At 43.6% G+C, this 23,802-nt stretch overlaps 1 pseudogene; it reads left to right on the forward strand.

Moving 5' to 3' along the window:
- The first annotated feature begins 973 nt into the window (after positions 1-973).
- LOC129817106 (adenylate cyclase type 3-like) lies at positions 974-22,779 on the forward strand (annotated as a pseudogene).
- The last annotated feature ends 1,023 nt before the right edge of the window (positions 22,780-23,802 follow it).

Raw genomic sequence — 23,802 nt, forward strand, 5'->3', positions numbered from 1 at the left:
ACCTTAATAGAAAATGACTCAAGTAAAAGTAACACAGTAAAATTCTACTTGAGTAAAAGTATGATTTAAAATATACTTAAGTATCAAAAGTAAATGTAATTGCTAAAATATACTTAAGTATCAAAAGTAAAACAATTTAAAATTCCTTATATTAAGCAAACCAGACGGCACAACATTTTTCCCCCCTCAATTTACGAATAGCCAGGGGCAGACTCAAATACTCAGACAATTTACAAACGAAGCATGTGTGTTTAGTGAGTCCACCAGATCAGAGGCAGTAGGGATGACCAGGGATGTTCTCTCGATAAGTATGTGAATTGGACCATTTTCCTGTCCTGCTAAGCATTCAAAATGTAACGAGTACTTTTGGGTGTCAGGGAAAATGTATGGAGTAAAAAGTACAATATTTTCTTAAGGAATGTAGTGAAGTAAAAGTAGTCAAATGTAAATAGTAAAGTACAGATACCCCCAAAAAACTACTTAAGTAGTACTTTAAAGTATTTTTACTTAAGTACTTTACACCACTGAGCAACAGGAAACTATTTTTGTGCTGGTGGTGTTTTCCGCGCTTCTCAACTGCTGACCTCGTCATGTGTGCGACGGACAAACTTGCAATGGTCGTGGTACTGGCAGTTGGCCTTGCGGGGGATATTGTACTCTACACGCTGTGCTGGCTGCGCAAGCTCCCTGCGGCATCTGTTGCTTGCGCTAAGGTACCATACCTACTCCTGCTGATGATAGCCGTGCTATCTGGGGCTGAACTACCAGACCCTGGTTCCTTTCACTGACCCTGGTCCATCTCCTGCTGCTCACACACACTGGTGCTGGGGGTCATCATCGTCGCACAGAGGCAGCCTGCAGGGAACCATGCTGCTCAGACAGGGAGAGGTGGATGTGGGTAGAGATTGGGAGGGGTGGGCAGAATGGGAGGTGGGTGCTGGTGTAGGTGAAACACTGGCCGGTAAGAGAAGGCATGATACAGGTGAGAAGACCTGAAACATCACACAACACTCTCCTCTTTGGTACTCTGGGAATTCTCTCTCTCTATAGGGCCCATACTGTTTGCTCCACAATAGTAGCAGTCAGGGACAAGCGTAAGAGAGGATAGAGGATGGAGGGCACGATAATTGTCTCATCAGCTGCAGTGACTTCAGACTGTAATTCGAGCAGCACTGAGTGTTCCAGCACATTGCTAACAGCAATAGGTGACAGCACACCTGTAAAGTGGTAACAGGTCAGTGGGGAATCAGGCCACACACACACACCTGCTGGGTACATAGCTGCGGGAAGTAGTTTGGGGGTGGGGCTGCTGCGATTTCTTTCCGTAGATGAGGGGAGGACAGTGACTGCACACAGGTACAACACCCAGTTAATCAGGAGCTGGGGGAGAGGGGCAGATAGGGGGAGGGATGAACATATCAACATGCTGCTGAAAAGGAAGTCGTGACTGACAGGTTGTGAGGGGTGCTGTGGGAGCATTGTGATGCTCAAAACCAATTTATGATTGACCCGAAAATGTGGCCAGAGTCATATGTTAACATTGCCTAAGCAAGTGAAGTCTCCTTGTGTTGTTCTCTCCCTCTCCTCATCTCTCACGCCAATATGATGTTATGAGACTTTCACACTCATCCGACTTCCTTGTGCTGTTTTTAAAATACAGTTTATTTCTCTCACAAACACACACAGCTCATGACATACTGTACATTCATATGTCTGTCGTTGATTCTCTCCACCATCCCCCTCCATGCAGCAATACAACCAGTTGTGTATCAAGATCCTGGGAGACTGTTACTACTGTATCTGTGGCCTGCCTGGTTACCGTGACGACCACACAGCTTGCTCCATCATAATGGGCCTGGCCATGGTGGAAGCCGCCTTGTTAGTTAGGGGAAGGACAAGAGTGCGTGCGTGCACGTGTTCTTCATACGTGTCCACATCTCCCAGAGGACCATGGAGAGTTTGACCTAGAGCTGGGATACTGAGGGAGAGGTATAAGTACCTGCTGGAGAAAGGCATAGACACATACCTGTTGCTGGTACCCAAGGAAACCACCAAAGGTCAACGGACTCAACGGGGTGGTGAGAGATGACCTTTTTCTGTCTGGCATGGTTCTGTAAATGAAATGTTTTATATTCCTCTCCCTCTGCCTCCCCCCTCGTTTTTCAGAACGGAAACTCTCCCCAGTTGATTAACACCACATAGACCAATGGGAGCATTGGCTCTGTCCGGGCCACGCCCATAGAGTGCAAACAGGAAGACACACAGGTACACCTAAGCCGTAGCCCTTTCCTGCAGTCAAATGACTAGTGACCTCATGGGTGGAATGTTATTCATATTTTTCATAATTTTATAATAAACATTATTTAAAAAAAACTGCCAAAAATCCGGTGTTTCTATGTCAAACGGTTTGGTTATATTTCAGTCTTCTGTGATGTACATAACTCAAAATGTAATACATTTCAACATTTTTAATCCCATAACCATGTGTGTGAGGTGTATACTTCTGTTTCAAAGTAGATTTGTTTAAGTCTACCAAGAAACACTCTGTGTGACCCTGATTTTTAAATTTTTCAGTTTAAGATTTCCTTTAGATTTGACTAAATGTGTGAATTTCACTGTGAGCCTATTTATGACCTTTGACCTGTGATGCCTAAGTGACGAGCCCTCAGCGTCAGATAAACAAGAAGACGGACGCCAGGGAGTGTGAACAGGAGCTGAACAGACTACTGAACCTGGAGCTGCTGGAGAGAGAACGAAGAGACGTAAGTGAGGAGGAGAAGAGGAAAGAGTGGATAGAATAGGGGGTTGCTCCGAGAACCCCAAACACTACAGCTACATGGCGGTGCTGTCGCTCGTGGCGACCACCATATACTGGTGCGGGTCAGCCAGCTGGTCAAGCTGGGGCTCATGCTGCTGGTAGTTGTGACAACGGGTGTCGTCAACATCTACAGCTGGAGGGACATTACGAACTATATGACTTCATACGATTTACTAGCTACAGGTGAGGAACAATAACCCCTCAAGTGGTGCTAAAAACATGCACTGAAATGGTAGGTAGGTAAAGTGTAAATCTGTGGATACTCAATATGTCCCCTCTCGCTCTCCCCCATCTTCTCTCTGTCCTCAGGACATCTGTAGTCCCTTCCAAGTCCCTGATGACAGTGATGGTCATTATCATGAGGATAAGCTTCTACTACTTTGCCAGACATGTGAGTCACCTCCTCCTGACCATCCTCACAATCACACCTCAGAACCAGATTAAGTCAGACCTCAATGAGCCTCAGCCTGTAACTCGTAAATAATAAGAATAATAATCTTGTTACTGATTCCCCCAACAACAATAGTCTGTAGGAGCTTCCCCCACACTCTCCTCTTCCTCACCTCTCTCTTTCTCACAGACATACACCTAGGTGGAGAGGCAGTCAAATAAGCTGTTCTTGTGAAAGATTGAGGTGCATGACCAGAAGGTTAGGGTGTTTGAGATGAATCACTGGTCACCAACATGCTGCCTGAACATGTCGCCCAACACTTCCAGGGCTCTAAGAGAGGCGAGGTGAGAGAAGGAATGGAGAGTAAAAAGATAGAGGGAAAATGAAAATACAAACAAGAAGGGAGAAAGGGTATGGGAAACAAATACAGCGAGTTGTAAACGTTTTTCTTCCCTATCAGTTTTGTTTCTCCTCTGTAGGAGCTGTACAGCCAGTCAAATTATGAGAAGACTACATAGCTGTGGGAAGTAGTTTAGAGGTGGGGCTGCTGCGATTTTTTTCCGTAGATGAGGGGGAGTCGGCGACTGCACACAAGTAGACACACTTGACAGTGTGAGTCATCTTAACCCACTGTGTGTGTGTGCGTGTGCGTGTGTGTGTGTGTGTGTGTGTGTGTTTTAGTACAGTAACTGAATAATTGGATAACATGTGGCTTTCTCATGGCTTAGTTTAGGAAAATAAATATGAATTAACTGACTTATTTTGGAAAGAATTTTCAACATATAATATCACATGTACAGTTGAAATCGGAAGTTTCCATACACCTTAGCCAAATACATTTAAACTCAGTTTCACAATTCCTGACATTTAATCCTAGTAAAAATTCTCTGTCTTAGGTCAGTTAGGATCACCACTTTATTTTAAGAATGTGAAATGTCAGAATAATAGTAGAGAGAATTATATATTTCAGCTTGTATTTCTTTCATCACATTCCCAGTGGGTCAGAAGTTTACATACACTCAATTAGTATTTGGTAGCATTGCCTTTAAATTGTTTCACTTGGGTCAAATGTATCAGGTAGCCTTCCACAAGCTTTCCACAATAAGTTGAGTGAATTTTGGCCCATTCCTCCTGACAGAGCTGGTGTAACTGAGTCAGGTTTGTAGGCCTCCTTGCTCGCACACGCTTTTTCAGTTCTGCCCACAAATTTTCTATAGGATTGAGGTCAGGGCTTTGTGATGGCCACTCCAATACCTTGACTTTGTTGTCCTTAAGCCATTTTACCACAACTTTGGAAGTATGCTTGGGGTCATTGTCCATTTGGAAGACCCATTTGTGACCAAGCTTTAACTTCCTGACTGTTGTCTTGAGATGTTGATTCAATATATCCACATACTTTTCCTTTCTCATGAAGCCATCTATTTTGTTTAGTGCACCAGTCCCTCCTGCAGCAAAGCACTCCACAACATGATGCTGCCACCCCCATGCTTCACAGTTGGGATGGTGTTCTTCGGCTTGCGAGCTTCCCCATTTTTCGGCCAATGTGAAAAAGGGGTGACTCCATGACCTGGACACAGCGCGAACTAAGCTAAGGGGAAATCAATCTCCTAAAAAAGAAAACACAATCACTCGAAAATCATTCCCGTGAATTCAATGTGCGGGTCATATGACTTGAAACTGGTGTGGAAGTGGGCAACCCAACTTCCTTCATGACCAATCATTTCTATGAACTGTTTTGTCAGGAGAAGCAAGGCGCACGGGTCCCCTCCGGAACAGATCCCAGTGTATGATCGTTGGAATCCACAGTTTTTAAGTCAAACGGCAAATTGTTCGCCTCAAAGCGGAACCGGGAGCTCTTACTTATGTGGAGAAGAGGACCAGCATCTACCCAGATCTGAGTGCCGAACTGCTGAAACAGATGACGACCTACAGTATAATGAGGTGAGATCAGAGCTATGCAAGCTAAACCTGAGATGCGGCTTTATCCACCCGGCAAAACTCATCATAACCTTCCAGCATACAACACACGTTTTCCACTGCCAAGGAGGCTCAATACTTCCTTAAGAAACACATCAAGCCCAACACACAAAAGGGACGAGCCGACAGATATATTCAGATATTCTGTCCATGCACAATCATGCAGCCTAGCCTATGGCTGTGATGCTGCCCTCAGCATAAAACAACGAGGACACCCTTCAATTGGGTAAAAGGAACACTTATTATTATTATTGTTATTGCTGAGCATTGGACTTCATTCTCATTATATTGCCTATGGTCCAGGACATTTAGATAATGATAACTTCACACCAATTAATGAACAATGGACAATATATTAGTGTCATACAGACTGGGGCTGCTTCCTTGTGGGGCTACAGCGCATTACATGGGCTAAACTGTTTAGAATAGATGGCCAGTCCCAAATACTTTATGTTTAAAGTCATTTAGACCATATTGCTAATAATAATGAAGATAATGGATCAATTATCAATCAAAGCTATTACTCCTACAGCCATCCTATTTGACTCTTTAGCCTTGCAAATCTGTTGTTATATCTAGGCTACTTATTTTCTCTTCTTCTTTTCATCAAGTCTGCAAACTTACATTTAAAGGTCTGAAGGGGTACATGTTTACTTATTTCATGTTTTAGTTTCTTTCTCTCTCAATACCTTAAGATCCCCCCAAAAAACGCTGCTTAAGAGAGTTAATATTTAAGGAAGTGGGGGAATGGTTCACAGGGGGGTTCTGGGTGGGGAACAACCAATGGGTGGGTGTCCCTGTGGGTCATGCTTTTTGTTTCACATAAATGGGCTTATTAACACTAAAGATAACAATTACATCATTAATAATACATGAAAAAATGGTTTAACAATGGCAACGCTAGCTATTCTCTCTTAGAATTTGAAAGGCCTAAACTGTCCTATTAAACGTTCCAGCTGTCTTGATATTCTAGAAAGAAACCATGTTGATATAGCAATGCTCCAAGAAATACACCTGCTCCAAGAAACACACGTGCTCCAAAAGAACTCACAAAGAATAGAGAACCATTTGTACAAACTGGATGCTTTTTCATCAGCCCCAAACAAAACTAAAGGTGTAATCATAATGATACATAAGGAACAAAACATCACCATCTTCGGTAAAGACCAAGAAGGCAGAATCACTTTCCTGAAAGTTAACCATAATGAAAAGAAAATTGCCTTTATTAATATGTACGCTCCAAATTCATAAATATCTGCAATTCCATCTGGTTATTGGGACAGACATGAATGCCATTTTGTACATGCGAGACAAATCTAATAAGAACAACAATAATCCACAAGCAACCAAGGCTCTCCAGCATATACTCTCTGATTACAACCTCATTGAAGCCTGGTGAGCTCATCACTAAAGCAAAATAGTACACTTTCTACGCAAACAGGCATAAATCATTCTCACAAATCGATTACATACTATTATCTACAAGTCTATTTTCTTTAATCAAGCAAATAGAAATTCGACCAACGCGCTTTACTGACCACCACACTTACTACTGCCAACTTCAAATTTCAGAATCTCCTGAAAGAGCCACAAGATGGCATTTCAATGTTTCATTACTACAAAATCCTACATTCTGTGATCAATTTGAAATTGAACTAAATAAATTAATAATGATCAATAAAAAGTCAGTGGATGACCCTCGGATTCTATGAGATGCCACCAAAGGTTTTATTTAAAAAAAACTTGTATAAATCACAATTAAAGAAGATCAGATTTGGAAATGTTTGTTAAGTGCATTGTTAAGTTCACAACGAACACTGTTTTCAGACCTGGTAGCTATTACTCTTTCCAAAGTCAAGACAGAACTTAATTTATCGATAAGACAGAGAGCAGAATTTGCCGTCCATCGAGTTAGACTCAACCATTATGTCCATGGTAATCGTCCCAGTCGTTTACTGGCCAACAAGGTATGCAGTAATGATCAATTAGCTGATATAGCAACTATTGAATCTGAAACAGGGAACTACGATCAGAACCCAAATGAATCAAAGATTCTCCCGCTTCTATAAAGAACTGTACACCTCTGATTTTAAATCCACACCAAGCCAGACTAAGTCCTTTCTAAAATAATTAAGAACTCCTCTTCTCTCAACAGAGGAAGACACCTCGCTGGGAGCCCAAATCTCTTTAAATGAACTCAAAAGGGCATTGGATAGCATGAATAAAGGCAAATCACCTGGATGGGCCGGTATTCCTCCTAAGGTCTATTTACAATTAGGTCCACTATTGCTCAAAATGATTAATACAGCTGTTCACAAGGTTCATTTGGGAGAGATGTGGGAGAGATTTGGGAGAGATTATAAAAATTAAAAAAAGGTAAGATGCTACCCAGTGTTCTCACTATTGCCCCCTATCTTTGATAAACACAGACATTCATTTGTTTTCCAACATATTTTTGTCCAGTCTGGAAGACTTACTTACTCAAATTAGTCCACACGGCCCAGCGCAGGTTTAAAAAAAAAAAAAAAACTTATTCTCTGTTGACTGTCACACTCTGATCTGTTTCACTTGTCTTTGTGCTTGTCTCCACCACCCCTCCAGGTGTTGCCAATCTTCCCCATTATATTTATACCTGTGTTCTATGTTTGTCTGTTGCCAGTTTGTTTTGTGAAACCTACCAGCGTTTTCCCCCTTGCTCCTGTCTATTCTAGTTCCTGTTTTCTAGTCGTTTACGGTTTTGACCTTTCTGCCTACCCTGACCCTGACTGCCGTTCTGTACCTTGCCTCACCACACTGGATTATTGACCCCTGCCTGTTTTTACATATCTTGCATTACTCATCTCATTTGTATATAGTGTATTCTATACTATCTATTGCATCTTAGCCCATGCTGCGCTGACATCAATATATTTATATTTATATATTCTTATTCCATTCCTTACTTAGATTTGTGTGTGTTAGTTATTTGTTGTGGAATTGTTAGATATTACTTGTTAGATATTGCTGCACTGTCGGAACTAGAAGCACAAGCATTTCGCTACACTCACAATAAATAACATCTGCTAACCATGTGTATGTGACCAATACGATTTGATTTGATTTTGATTTGATCCAAAGGGAGAAGACGCATGTTTCTGAGGACTTTTTATTGTCAACAGTAACACGAATGTCTGAATGTCATCAAAATGTCATCAAAAATGTCATCAAAAAATGTCATCAATGTCAATGTCATCAATGTCAATGTCATCAATGTCAATGTCATCAAAAAAAAGAAGGGTTTTTTTTGTTAAAGTTTTACATACTGTGTAGGGTACTAGGGTGTAACTATCCCCCTGGGTAACTGCCCCACGCCCCCTGTATTTCACATAAAAACCACAATATGTCACCAAATTATTTTTCCAACACTTTCCCTGGCTGCCACTGCTCTTGCTCAACGAAAGATTTCCTTTGTGTCATCACAACTTTGGGAGATATTTCAACAAAACTATTTTGTGGTAAGTTTATCAATTTAAAAAAAAATGTTTTTAGTTGTAGATATAATCCAATGAAGTTATATCTATAATTGTTTTTTAAATATACAAGTTGTCACGTCTGCTCCCGCTCTTCCCCCCCCCCCCCCCCCCTGGCGCTTGAGGGCGCCAGAATGCCTTGCATCACTCACTCCTGCTATCCATCACGTACACCTGCCTTTCCTCGTCACGCGCATCAGCGTTATTGGACTGACCTGGACTCTCTTATCATCTGTTCATTTTCTCCCCTATATGTGTCAGTTCCCCAGCTCTGTTCCCCGCTTCTGCATTGATTGTTTTCTGTTTGCTAACGCTGTTTATGTCTCGTTCCATGTCCGTTATTTATTAAATGTTACTCCCCGTACCTGCTTCGTCTCTCCAGCGTCATCATTGTGACAGAATGCAGAAGCCATCACACGAAGCATCGGGGAGTACTGGCGTTCTGGTTGGTTTAGTGGCATCGGCTCTGGGTCACCACCGATGGAACCGGGGGTGCCTAGCCTGCTCGTCGGGCTTCCACGCCCTAGCAGGCTCGAGAGGTTTCCTTGCCCCGGTTGGCTCGGATGGCGCCCATCCCACGTCGGGCCTCAGCTGGATCGTCAGTTCTTGTCTGCCCAGCCGGTCCAGGAGTTTTTTGTTTGTTTGTTTTTTGTTTTGTCGGTGACGTCGGGGGTGGATTCTGCTGCCGATGGAACCGGGGGTGCCTAAGCCAGCCCGTCGAGCTTTCATGCCCTGGCTGGCTCGAGAGGTTTCATTGCCTCGGTTGGCTCGGTGGCTTCCCATCCCACGTCACACTTCACCGGATCATCGGGTTTCCTCAGCGCGATCGACAGGCGTCTTGACTCAGCCGGATCGTCAGGCTCCCATGCCTCAGCCGGCTCGCCAGGCTCTCACGCTCCTGCCGGTTCGTCGGGCTTCCACGCCTCAACCGGCTTGCCCAGCGCCCATGTCTCGGCCGGTTCGCCCAGGTGGGACGCCGGGTGGCGCCCCTAGAGGGGGGTACTGTCACGTCTGCTCCCGCTCTTCCCCCCCCCTGGCGCTTGAGGTCGCCAGAATGCCTTGCATCACTCACTCCTGCCATCCATCACGTACACCTGCCTTTCCTCGTCACGCGCATCAGCGTTATTGGACTCACCTGGACTCTCTTATCACCTGTTCATTTTCTGCCCTATATGTGTCAGTTCCCCAGCTCTGTTCCCCGCTTCTGCATTGATTGTTTTCTGTTTGCTAACGCTGTTTATGTCTCGTTCCATGTCCGTTATTTATTAAATGTTACTCCCCGTACCTGCTTCGTCTCTCCAGCGTCATCATTGTGACACAAGTAGGAAAGCCTTAAGATAAATAATCCACTAATGCCCAGTTAGCGCCAGTTTATGTTAATTTGCTAGCTAGCAACCTCACTAGCAGTAAATGCTAGCCAGCTAGCCAGCTGCAAGGAGTGCTAGCTAACAACCTTACTACCAGATCATCTGAGGTAAAATACATTAAAAAGATAATGTAACTAATTGAAGTGGTAAATGTTTCCACTAGTGACTGATAGCTTTACAGTTAATGTTACTTTAGAGTCTTTATGCTATTTTACACAGCATTTTATGTCATATTGCTGGATAGCTAGCTAGGTTTTTAAGAGACAGCTTTTCAATTGGCATACATCTTCAAAAAACATCCGGCGCCGACAGAGATGGCCGCCTCGCTTCGCGTTCCTAGGAAACTATGCAGTATTTTGTTTTTTTATGTGTTATTACATTGTTACCCCAGGAAATCTTAGGTTTTATTACATACAGTCGGGGAGGAACTATTGGATTTAAGAGCATTGTCAACTCACCAACATTACGACCAGGAATACGACTTTCCTGAAGCGGATCCTCTCTTTGGCGCACCACCCAGGACAATGGATCGGATTCCAGCCGGCGACCCAAAACAACGGCGCTGCAGAAGGGGCAGACGGAGCGGTCTTCTGGTCAGGCTCCGTAGACGGGCACATCGCCCACCGCTCCCGAGCATAGTATTCGCCAATGTCCAGTCTCTTGACAACAAGGTAGACAAAATCCGAGCAAGGGTTGCCTTCCTGGAGAGACATCAGAGACTGTAACGTTCTTTGTTTCACGGAAACATGGCTCACTCGAGACACGCTATCGGAGTCGGTACAGCCACCTGGTTTCTTCACGCATCGCGCCGACAGAAACAAACATCTCTCTGGTAAAAAGAAGGGCGGGGGTGTATGCCTTATGATTAACGAGACGTGGTGTGATCATAACAACATACAGAAACTCAAGTCCTTTTGTTCACCTGACTTAGAATTCCTCACAATCAAATGCCGACCGCATTATCTACCAAGAGAATTCTCTTCGATCATAATCACAGTCGTGTATATTCCCCCCAAGCAGACACATCGACGGCCCTGAACGAACTTCATTTGACTCTATGTAAACTGGAAACCACATATCCTGAGGCTGCATTTATTGTAGCTGGGGATTTTAACAAGACTAATCTGAAAACAAGGCTCCCTAAGCATAGCATATCGATTGCGCGACCCGGGCTGGCAAAACCCTGGATCATTGTTATTCTAACTTCCGCGACGCATATAAGGCCCGCCCCCGCCTTCCGTTCGGAAAAGCTGACCACGACTCCATTTTGTTGATCCCAGCCTATAGACAGAAACTAAAACAGGAAGCACCCGTGCTCAAGTCTGTTCAACGCTGGTCCGACCAATCGGATACCACGCTTCAAGATTGCTTCGATCGCGTGGACTGGGATATGTTCAGCATAGCGTCAAACAACAACATTGATGAATACGCTGATTTGGTGAGCGAGTTCATTAGCAAGTGCATCGGTGATGTTGTACCCACAGCGTCTTTTAAAACATTCCCAAACCAGAAACTGTGGATTGATGGCAGCATTCGCGCAAAACTGAAAGCACGAACCACTGCTTTTAATCAGGGCAAGGTGACCGGAAACATAACCAAATAAAAAACAGTGTAGCTATTCCCTCCGCAAGGCAATCAAACAAGCTAAGCGTCAGTATAGAGACAAAGTAGAGTTGCAATTCAACGGCTCAGACACGAGAGGTATGTTGCAGGATCTACAGTCAATCACTACAGACTACAAAAGAAAAACCTGCCCCGTCGCGGACCACGATGTCTTGCTCCCAGACAAACTAAACAACTTCTTTGCTCGCTTTGAGGACAATACAGTGCCACTGACACAGCCCGCTACCAAAACCTGCGGGCTCTCCTTCACTGCAGCCAACGTGAGTAAAACATTTAAACGTGTTAACCCTCGCAAGGCTGCAGGCCCAGACGGCATCCCCAGCCGCGTCCTCAGAGCATGCGCAGACCAGCTGGCTGGTGTGTTTACGGACATATTCAATCAATCCTTATCCCAGTCTGCTGTTCCCACATGCTTCAAGAGGGCCACCATTGTTCCTGTTCCCAAGAAAGCTAATGTAACTGAGCTAAACGACTACCGCCCCGTAGCACTCACTTCCGTCATCATGAAGTGCTTTGAGAGACTAGTCAAGGACCATGTCACCTCCACCCTACCTGACACCCTAAACCCACTCCAATTTGCTTACCGCCCCAATAGGTCCACAGACGACGCAATCGCAATCACACTGGACACTGCCCTAACCCATCTGGACAAGTGGAATACCTATGTAAGAATGCTGTTCATCGACTACAGCTCAGCATTTGACACCATTATACCCTCCAAACTCGTCATTAAGCTCGAGACCCTGGGTCTCGACCCCGCCCTGTGCAACTGGGTCCTGGACTTCCTGACGGGGCGCCCCCAGGTAGTGAGGGTAGGTAACAACATCTCCACCCCGCTGATCCTCAACACTGGGGCCCCACAAGGGTGCGTTCTCAGCCCTTTCCTGTACTCCCTGTTCACCCATGACTGCGTGGCCATGCACGCCTCCAACTCAATCATCAAGTTTGCAGACGACACTACAGTGGTAGGCTTGATTACTAACAGCGACGAGATGGCCTACAGGGAGGAGGTGAGGGCCCTCGGAGTGTGGTGTCAGGAAAATAACCTCACACTCAATGTCAACAAAACAAAGGAGATGATTGTGGACTTCAGGAAACAGCAGAGGGAGCAGCCCCCTATCCACATCGACGGGACAATAGTGGAGAGGGTGGAAAGTTTTAAGTTCCTCGGCGTACACATCATGGACAAATTGAAATGGTCCACCCACACAGACAGCGTGGTGAAGAAGGCTCAGCATCGCCTCTTCAGCCTCCTGAGGTTCAGCCTCAGCCTCCACCAAAAACACTAACAAACTTTTACAGATGCACAATCGAGAGCATCCCGTCGGGCTGTATCACCGCCTGATACGGCAACTGCTCCGCCCACAACCGTAAGGCTCTCCAGAGGGTAGTGAGGTCTGCACAACACATCACCGGGGGCAAACTACCTGCCCTCCAGGACACCTACACCACCCGATGTCACAGGAAGGCTAAAAAGATCATCAAGGACAACAATCACCCGAGCCACTGCCTGTTCACCCTGCTATCATCCAGAAGGCGAGGTCAGTACAGGTGCATCAGAGCGGGGACCGAGAGACTGAAAAACAGCTTCTATCTCAAGGCCATCAGACTGTTAAACAGCCATCACTAACATTGAGTGGCTGCTGCCAACATACTGACTCAACTCTAGCCACTTTAATAATGGAAAAATGTATGTAATAAATGTATCACTAGCCACTTTAAACAATGCCACTTTATATAATGTTTACATACCCTACATTACTCATCTCATATGTATATACTGTACTCTATACCACCTACTGCATCTTGCCTATGCCCTTCGGCCATCACTTATTCATATATTTTTATGTACATATTCTTATTCATTCCTTTACACTTGTGTGTATAAGGTAGTTGTGAAATTGTTAGGTTAGATTACTTGTTAGATATTACTGCATGGTCAGAACTAGAAGCACAAGCATTTCGCTACACTCGCATTAACATCTGCTAACCATGTGTATGTGACAAATAAAATTTGATTTGAGTGTAATGCCATTTTCCATTTATTCATGTACATATATATACACATTGCATAGTTATAACCCTTATCTAATACTTTTTAAATGTGTGCATATCTTTGTCTTATAAAACTGCAGCAATTCCAAGTCGTCATTCGGATTACCAAAATCATATAAACATCTTCAAATGGAAACGTGTGTGTGTGTGTGTGTGTGTGTGTGTGGTGGTGACTATCAAGAGTACAGTGATGGGCCTCAACATCATCTTATAACCGGACAGCACTATAGAAGGCAAAACCAAACCAATCAGTTATAAGTATATAGCGGGTGAGGGTATTCACAGCCGACCGCTCAGAAAAGGTGAGGGCATACCAGCCAACCGTTTTTACATGGTCCTTCTAGCTGGATTTAGTGACCAACAGTTTTTTACATGGTCCATCATTTCTCCAGATTTAATAGTTTTTACAAAAATACTGTATACAAATCCCTCAGCCATAGTTATAACAGGCAATCCAACCTCAGTAGGTGGAATAATATCCCAGTTGCTTTGTCACGATCGTCTAATGAATTAACGGGCCAAGGCGCAGCGTACGTAGAGTTCCACATGTTTAATAAAATGAAACTAACAAAAACAACAAATAAGAACAAACAATACGTGAAGCTCAAGCAGTGCTCGCAGGCAACTACACAGAAACAAGATCCCACAAAAACCACCCACCCACCACCCACTTGGGAGCTAGGCCCACCCACCACCCACTGGGGAGCCAGGCCCAGCCAATCAGAATTCGTTTTTTTCCCCACAAACGGGCTTCATTATGGTCAGAAATACTTCCCAGTTTCGGTCTTAGACAATCCTGCCAGTGAAGAAGCCGGATGTGGAGGTTCTGGGTTGGCATGGTTACACGTGGTTTGCGGTTGTGATGGATGTACTGCCAAATTCTCTAAAACAACGTTGAAGGTGGCTTGTGGTAAAGAAATTAACATTACATTCTCTGGCAACAGCTCTGATGGACATTCTTGCAGTCAGCATGCCAATTGCACTCTCCCTCAAAACTTGTGGCATCGTGTTGTGTTTGACAAAACTGCACATTTTAGAGTGGCCTTTTGTCCCCAGCACAAGGTGCACTTGTGTAATGATGCTGTTTAATCAGCTTCTTGCTATTCCACACCTGCCAGGTATATGGAATATCTTGGCAAAGGAGAAACGCTCACTAACAGAGATGTAAACAAATGTGTACACAACATTTTAGAGAAATACACTTTTTGTGCGTGTGGAAAATTTCTGGGATCTTTTATTTCAGCTCATGAAACATGGGACCAGCATTTTACATGTTGCGTTTATATTTTAGTGTAGTATGCAAAGAGGGAAAGACGTAGGAGGACTATTCGTACCGAACTTTAAAATTGTATTTCCAGTCACTAGCATTTCGCCCCATCTTAAATTGGTTTAGACTCTGATTATTCTGCTCCCTTGCTGAGTATAGAGAGAAATATGATGTCTCCTATTGCCCTGGAAGAGGTGGTCATCACTGATATCCCTTAATCACCTTTAAAACAATAATTGCCTAAAATGACACACCCAAATCTAACTGCCTGTAATGATGTACACTGAGAGTCGGGAAGCGAGTTCAGGGAGTGAATACATTTAAATAATAAATGAACAAAACAAGAAATACGAACAGCGCACCGACATGAAACAGCAACAGAAACAATGACGACTGGTGTGCGCCATAACGAGCAGCCTGGTGACCTAGAGGCCGGAAAGGGAGCACACGTGACACTGCCTGTAGCTCAGGATATGCGTATTCTTGATACCACTTGAATGGAAAAAGTTTGTGGAAATCTGAAATTAATGTAGGAGAATATAACACATTAGATCTGGTAAAAGATAATACGAAACAAAAAACATGCGTTTTCTATAAATAAATCAAATAATCTTTGAAATGCAAGAGGCCATAAAATCACATAGGAGTTTAAGCGCAATATAGATTTTGGCCACCAGATGACAGCAGTGTGTGTGCAAAGTTTCAGACTGATCCAGTTTACACTATGCCCTAAACGGACTTGCGCATGCGCCATCGTGTGCAAATTGATTTTGTCCCCACACACCAAACGCAGGTTGAAATATCAAAACGAACTCTGAACCAATTATATTAATTTGGGGACAGGTCGAAAAGCATTAAACATTTATGCCAATGTAGCTCGCTAGCTTGTAGTTTCTAACTAATTTGTCCTATTTAGCTAGCTAGCTTGCATCTAGATGGCAGGGTGGGTGTGGGGCCAGAAAAATCAGTTGTTCAAACTGTAGAACCCAGTTCCTACATTTTAATTTAATTTACCTTCAGAGGTGAATGTATCAAACCAGTTGCCGTGATAAAAGTTATTTATTGTTGTGCACTCTCCTCAAACAATAGCATGGTATTTTTTCAATGTAATAGCTACTGTAAATTGGATAGTGTAGTTAGATTAACAAGAATTTCAGCTTTCTGCACATATAAGACTTGTCTATGTCCTGGAAAGTTGGCTGTTACTTACGTCATTCTAGTGACATTAGTGTACGTTAGTAACAACCTTCCCGGTATAGGGACACCGATCCCGTAGAGGTTATTAAAGCTGAAATATGTAACTTTTTGGGCGACCCAACCAAATTTACATATAAATGTGAATTATAGATCTGTCATTCTCATTGAAAGCAAGTCTAAGAAGCTGTATATCTGTTCTATGTGCGCTATTTTTATGTGTCTTGTGCATAGGTTTAGTTTTTGCATCTTTCACTTTTGGTTTTGTACACCAGCTGAAAATACAATATTTTGGGTTATTGAAAATGTTTTTCACAGTGGTTTCGATGGTACAATGGTTCTCTACACTGTACATTGCATGTTTTGTCACATAAACAGAAATTAGGCAAAACTATTAGAATTTTTGCAACCTGGAAATGGCAGAGCTATTTCTGCATATTGCTTTAGTCCTATTATTATTGCTAACACGATTTCTATTTGGCTCAAAATGAAAAAATAAAAAATTTAACTGAGAATCAACATGGCAAGCCCATACTCCAATATTTCACAATAATGCTTTGTGATCTGGAGGGCGGCCTTTTGCATCCCTCCCATTGGTCCAAATGTGGAATCGGTACCCTTACCGATGTCATGGACAGTCATGGTTGCAGAACATTCCATGATTTGAAAGATACACATTACCAGGCAACTCCTTTTTTCTATATTTACAACTTAGGTCAGCTATGCTGGCCTATGGAGTCCCTTGCGAAACCCAACTACCGAACCATCCAATGATGGTATTTATAAATAAATTATCTGGGTTCACAAAAGGACTGATCTACATTTAAAAAAAGTATGGTCCTCAGATCTAATTGAATCTGAACAACCCCTTCAACTGGAACAAAATAATGAAAAATATGACCTTTGCATCCCAAAATCCAAACCATAAATTTATACATTTTAAGTTTGTTCACAGATGGTATTTAACAACAAGGAAACATTTTAGGATGAAATTGGCCCCAACTCCCAACAGTTCACTATGTCCCCTAAATCAGGTAGGCACATTCCTTCATATAATGTGGGAGTGCCCTGCAGATAAATGCTTTTGGGGCAAAGTTACAAAATGTATTTCAAAGTGCATGAATTTAATTATGAAATGCTTTGCATCTATTATGTTACTTAACGATGATAGCCCCTTGAATCTCTCAATTAATCAGAGAAGATTACTACTGGCAGGCAGTACTGCTGCGAGAAAAAAATAAATGTTGGCTCTAAGATGGCAATCACCTCACTCTCTCCCATTTAATCAGTGGATACAGTTACTATTACAAGTTATAACATTAGAATTATCTCCAGTGAGAATGAATGGTTCTAGTCAAGGAACAATTGAGGGCTGGACAAATACTGTATACTTGACTCTGTAAAGAACAGTCTCTGCTGAAGCCCCACACATACAAACCAATAATATATATTTATTTCGACTTTTGTTACTTTCTTTGCATTCAGGCCCACGAGGAAGGGGTGGTACTTGGGGTCTCTGGTCTTTGTGGGGGATGGTGGGGGTTGTAAGGGGAGACTCAGGGGATGGATGGTTGGGAGAGGGACTGATAAACAACCTTGGTTGCTGGGTGGGATGGGAAGGGGTGGGAGGAATGGTTTCTTTGGGTCGGGTTGGGGGGGTCTCTGTTCTTTGTATGGAGTCACACTCGAGAGCAATACAAACAGATCCGGTAACCACAGCAACTGATAACACTGAGCTCAATATATAGCATGTCTCATCAAGCTCAATGTAGGATCGGACCCCTTTTTTCAATTTTCACCTAAAATGACATACATAAATCTAACTGCCTGTAGCTCAGGACCTGAAGCAATGATATGCATATTCTTGAAACCATTTGAAAGGAAACACATTGAAGTTGTGGAAAAGTGAAATTAATATAGGAGAATATAATACATTAAATCTGGTCAAAGATAACACAAAGAAAAAAACATGCCTTTAAAAAAAGAGTATTTGAAACGGAAGAGAAAGGCCATTATTGTAACGGTATTCCTCCTCCTCTTCAACCGAAGAGGAGGAGTAGTGAATGAACCAAGGCGCAGCGGGTTGTGATGACATATTTATTTACAGAAAAGACGAAAACACGAACTTGACTATAAACTAACAAAACAACAAAACGGAGTAGACAAACCTGGACATGCGAACTTACATAAACACGAAGAACGCACGAACAGGGAAATGACTACACAAAAGACCGAACTTACAAACAAACCGAACAGTCCCGTATGGTGCGACAAACACTGACACAGGAGACAACCATCCACCACGAACACTGTGCAACAACCTACCTAAATATGACTCTCAATTAGAGGAACGCCAAACACCTGCCTCTAATTAAGAGCCATACCAGGCAACCCTTAAACCAACATAGAAACAGAAAACATAGAATGCCCACCCAAACTCACGTCCTGACCAACTAACACATACAACAAACTAACAGAAATAGGTCAGGAACATGACAATTATATGACTTTGGACTCTAAGCACAATTTAGATTTTGGCCACTAGATGGCAGCAGTGTATGTGCAAAGTTTTAGACTGATACAATGATCCATTGCGTTAAAATCAAAATGTTGTATCAAGTCTGCCCAAATGTGCCTAATTGGTTTATTGATACATTTTCAAGTTCATAACTGGGCACTCTCCTCAAACAACAGCATGGTATTCTTTCACTGTAATGGCTACTGTAAATTGGACAGTACAGTTAGATTAACAAGAATTTAAGCTTTCTGCCCATATCAGATATGTCTATGTCCTGGGAAATTTTCTTGTTGCTTACAGTGTCGTGCTAATCACATTAGCGCACGTTAGCTCAACCGACACGCGGGGGGGACACAGATCCTGTAGAGGATAACAGCATTGCTAATGGTGTTGGTGGTGTTGATGATGATGGTGTTGATGATGATTGTGATGAGGATACTGATGAAGGCTCTATTGCTCCTCTAGGCATTGTTAGAGCTTTGGCAGCACTTAGCTGACCTGGCAGACATTGCTCTGGCCATGAAGGTCATTCTCACCAAACTCAACAACCAGTCTTTCAACAGCTTCATGCTTCGCATCTAAATGTGTGTGTGTGTGTGTATGTGTGTGTGTGTGTGTGTGTGTGTGTGTGTGTGTGTGTGTGTGTGTGTGTGTGTGTGTGTGTGTGTGTGTGTGTGTGTGTGTGTGTGTGTGTGTGTGTGTGTGTGTGTGTGTGTGTGTGTGTGTGTGTGCCATAACACACCTCTCCCCCTTAGGTCTGAATAAGGGCTCTGTGTTGACTGTAGTGATCTGTGCTCGTAGACCTCACTATGACGTCTGGGGCAACACAGTCAACATAGCCAGCAGAATGGAGTCTACAGGGGTGATGGGCAACATTCAGGTAACACACATTGTCCCATTTCCTCTCTCTCTCTTTCCCCCTTCTTTCTTCTCCTTATTATCCTATCTTCTTCTCTCTTTTATCTTGATATACAGTGTGTCACGTTCGTCGTTTGGATGGAGAGGAGGACCAAGGCGCAGCGTGATAAGAATACATTCTTCTATTTATTTAACGAAACGAAGAACACTTAAACAAACTATGCAAAACAACAAACGAACGTGAAGCTAATTATTAAACAAGTGCAGACACAGGCAACTTACATATAGACAATAACCCACAAAATCCCTTAAGAATATGGCTGCCTAAATATGGTTCCCAATCAGAGACAATGATAAACAGCTGCCTCTAATTGAGAACCAATCTAGGCAACCATAGACATACAAACACCTAGACTAGAAAACACCCCATAAACATACAAAACCCCTAGACAAGACAAAACACATAAATCCCCCATGTCACACCCTGACCTAACCAAAATAATAAAGAAAACAAAGATAACTAAGGCCAGGGCGTGACACAGTGTTTTCATTCTAACCCTTCTAAAACCTTATCATGGAGTGACGTCACATGGGTCGTACTGGTACAGATTTTAAGATCCCCAAAAATCTGCTGTTGGCGCCCATTCAAATTAGCCCCACGGCTGTCTTGTTAGATCTTAAATTAAATATCATGACTGTTTTCTCATTAGCTGGGAATTTTGTTAGGAAGGTGTTCGATTCTCCATTATCCGGGAGAGAGGCTGCTAAGAACCTACTCCAACTGCGTCGAAACCGCGGAGTACCTGGACCTCTGGGAGGCCTTCAACATGGTCCCTTTACTCCATGTCGGGTCCGGAGACCAAGGCTATGGAGGAGTACATTGAGAACTCTCTCGCTGCAGGGAGTGTTCGTCCATCTGCCTCTCCCGCCGACGCAGGGTTCTTCTTTGTGGAGAAGGACAAAACCCTGCACCTGTATATCGACTAACGGAGCCTAGGCTTTCGACCCTCTTCAGGGAGCGACCCTATTCTCAAAGTTGGACCTTCGGGAACGCCTACAATCTGGCTGGGATACGGGAAGGAGATGAGTGGAATACAGCGTTAAACATGCAAGCAGGCACAATGAGTACTTGCTTATGCCAATTGGACTGACCAACGCTCCCGCTGTGTTCCAGGCCCTGGTGAATGATGTGCTCCGGGACATGCTGATCCGGTTCGTGTTTGTCTACCTCAACGACATCCTTGTCTTCTCCTGTTAAGCTCAAGAGCACGTCCTCCATGTCTGACAGGTCCTTCAGCGTCTCCTGAAGAAACAGCTTTTCGTTAAAGCAGAGAAGTGTGAATTCCATCGCTCCACCCTCGCCTTCCTAGGATACGTCATCGCTGCAGGACATATACAGATGGAACCAGACAAGGTGAGAGCGGTGGTGGATTGGCCTCAACCCACATCCATAGTGCAGCTGCAAAATTTTCTGGGATTTGCTAACTTCTACAGCCACTTCATCTGGGGTTAAAGCACCCTGGCTTCCCCCCTCTCAGCACTCCCCTCTCCCAAGGTTCCATTCACGTGGTCTCCAGACCAGGTGTTCTCGGACCTCAAGCATTGATTCACTACAGACCCCATCTTAATCCATCGACGACCTGTCCCCTCTGTTTGTGGTGGAGGTCGACGCCTTGGATGTCGAAGTCGGGGCTGTCCTGTCCCAGCGTTCTGCCCAGGACCAAAGGCTGCACCCCTGCGCTTTTCTCTCCCATCGTCCTACCCCTGTTGAAAGGAACTATGATGTGGGTAATCGAGAACTCCTCGTCATCAAGATGGTGTTGGAGGAGTGGAGGCACTGGTTGGAGGGGGCGGAACACCCATTCTTAGTGTGGACTGACCATAACAACCTGGAATATCTCCACACCGCCAAGTGCCTCAACTTTAGGCAGGCTCGTTGGGTCCTGTTATTCACCCGTTTCACCCATTTTATTCCGCTTCCCACGTTACCCTCAGCCAAGGATTCATGGACTTCCGGTCGACATGGTCTCCGATCGTAGTCCTCAGTTCTCGTCCCGGTTCTGGAAGACGTTCTGCACCCTCATAGGGTCGTCGGCCTGCCTATCCTCTGGTTATCACCCCCAATCTAATGGCCAGTTGGAGTGAGCCAATCAGAACCTGGAGACGGCTCTTTGTTGCTTCATCTCTGCAAACCTCACCACCTGGAGCCAGCAACTTGTGTGGTTGGTATACGCCAGTAACGCCCTTCCCTACTCGGCCACTGGTCTCTCGCCCTTCGAGTGTTCCTTGGGATACCCTCTGCCCAGATGATCGTCTGCCGCTGTCGCCGTACCTGGAAGAGAGCCCGGGTCGCTCTTCTAAAGACCATATCCAGGTATCGGCGACAGGCGGATTGCCACAGGGCCCCTGCTCCCCGCTATCGGCTCGGGCAGAGGGTATGGTTTTCCACTCCGGACCTGCCCCTCCGGGTGGAGTTGCGTAAACTTCCCCCCCGTTTCATCGGCCCTTTCCCCATCTCTGAAATCCTTAGCCCCTCTGCTTTCTTTTGTTGCCCCGCACCCTCCGTATTCATTCCACTTTTCATGTGTCTAGGATTAAACCTCTGCCTCACAGCCCTTTGTCTCCTGTTTCCTGCCTGCCGTCCTGTACCAACTATGAAATAACACACATGGAATAATGTAGTAACCAAAAAAGTGTTAAACGAATCAAAATATATTTTGCATTTGAGATTCTTCAAAGCAGCCACCCTTTGCCTTGATGACAGCTTTGCACACTCTTGGCATTTCTACAATGTAGAAAACAGTAAAAAAATAAAGAAAAACCCTTGAATGAGTAGGTGTGTCCAAACTTTTGACTGGAACTGTATGTGTGTTGTTATTGCTGGAATTCAGGATTTACTGAACAGTTTTAGGCTGAACTGCTTTCAATGGGGAGAGATTGCTTCCGTGGTTTTCATTGAAAGCGTAACTTTCTCATATAGACCCGTGGACAATTTTTATCTGTCATTACCCTATGATGTACTGCCCCTAGGTGGTGGAGGACTGCTATAACATCATGAAGGAGTATGGATTCCGCTTCGTCCGGAGAGGGCTATCTTTGTCAAAGGGAAGGGGGAGCTACTAACCTTTTTCATGAAAGTAGCAACAGCACTGGTCCCACCACCACTACAGCCCTGCCTCACCAAGTAGTGGACCATTCCTGATCCACACAAACATAGTACAGATTACACATGGAGTCATCATTCTTATGTACATGAACACACTGGAGACATGCTTTAACAGCTTAAATTTAAATGCCATGGGCAAGCGTACAGTTAAAGCATAGGCAAGCATACCATTTAAGCATGTTAAGAAAAACAAAAACACTCACTTTTGTACTCCAATAGCCGCATCTGGATTCTCTGGCAACTGATAGTCCAAGTGAAAAAGTAGAGAAACTAGGCCTATTAACTAATACACCTTTATAATCAGCAGCACAGCTTGCTCTCTGAAAGATGAAATCATACATTTTTTACATTGATGGGTACATGTACAATATGTTAGCTACTGTGTGTATATTCAGATATAGGCAACTACTTCATAGAACAACATATGTCACTCCACCCAAAGTCCATATTATGACTCCAACTAAACTAGTGTGACAGGACTTGTTTTGCCTTGAGTATGATTATCCTTTATGTTCTATTATTGTTTTCAAACAGTTGAGCTCAGGTTTTGTAAGATAATGCCACTTGAAATATTAGGTATGTATAATGTGTTAATTAAAAATGTTTTAATTTCCTTTTATTAGGTCTGTGTGTATTTGAACCTAGTACAGAACAGTATTTCCAGCAATCCTCAGCACAGTGAAATGACTGTGAGTTGCAGTATTATTTCTGGTCTGGTTTCTGGTGTATAAAACTCAAGTTCTGCCACTGAGTGCAAGTGATCATCTCCTCTGAATATGGATAGTGACTTTACAAATTACCTCGACTAACCTATACCGCCGCAGGTAGCCCCTACATAGCCTCGTTATTGTTATGTAATTTTCTTGTGTTACTTTTTGATTTGATATTTTTTTAACTTTAGTTTATTTAGTAAATGTTTTCTTAACTCTATTTTTTTTAACTGCATTGTTAGTTAAGGTCTTGTAAGTAAGCATTTCATGATAAGGTCTGCACCTGTTGTATTCGGCGCATATGACAAATACAATTTTATTTTATTTGAATATAAGCCATTGCGACGCC

This window comes from Salvelinus fontinalis, chromosome 20 (assembly GCF_029448725.1).
Source record: "Salvelinus fontinalis isolate EN_2023a chromosome 20, ASM2944872v1, whole genome shotgun sequence".
NCBI lineage: Eukaryota > Metazoa > Chordata > Actinopteri > Salmoniformes > Salmonidae > Salvelinus > Salvelinus fontinalis.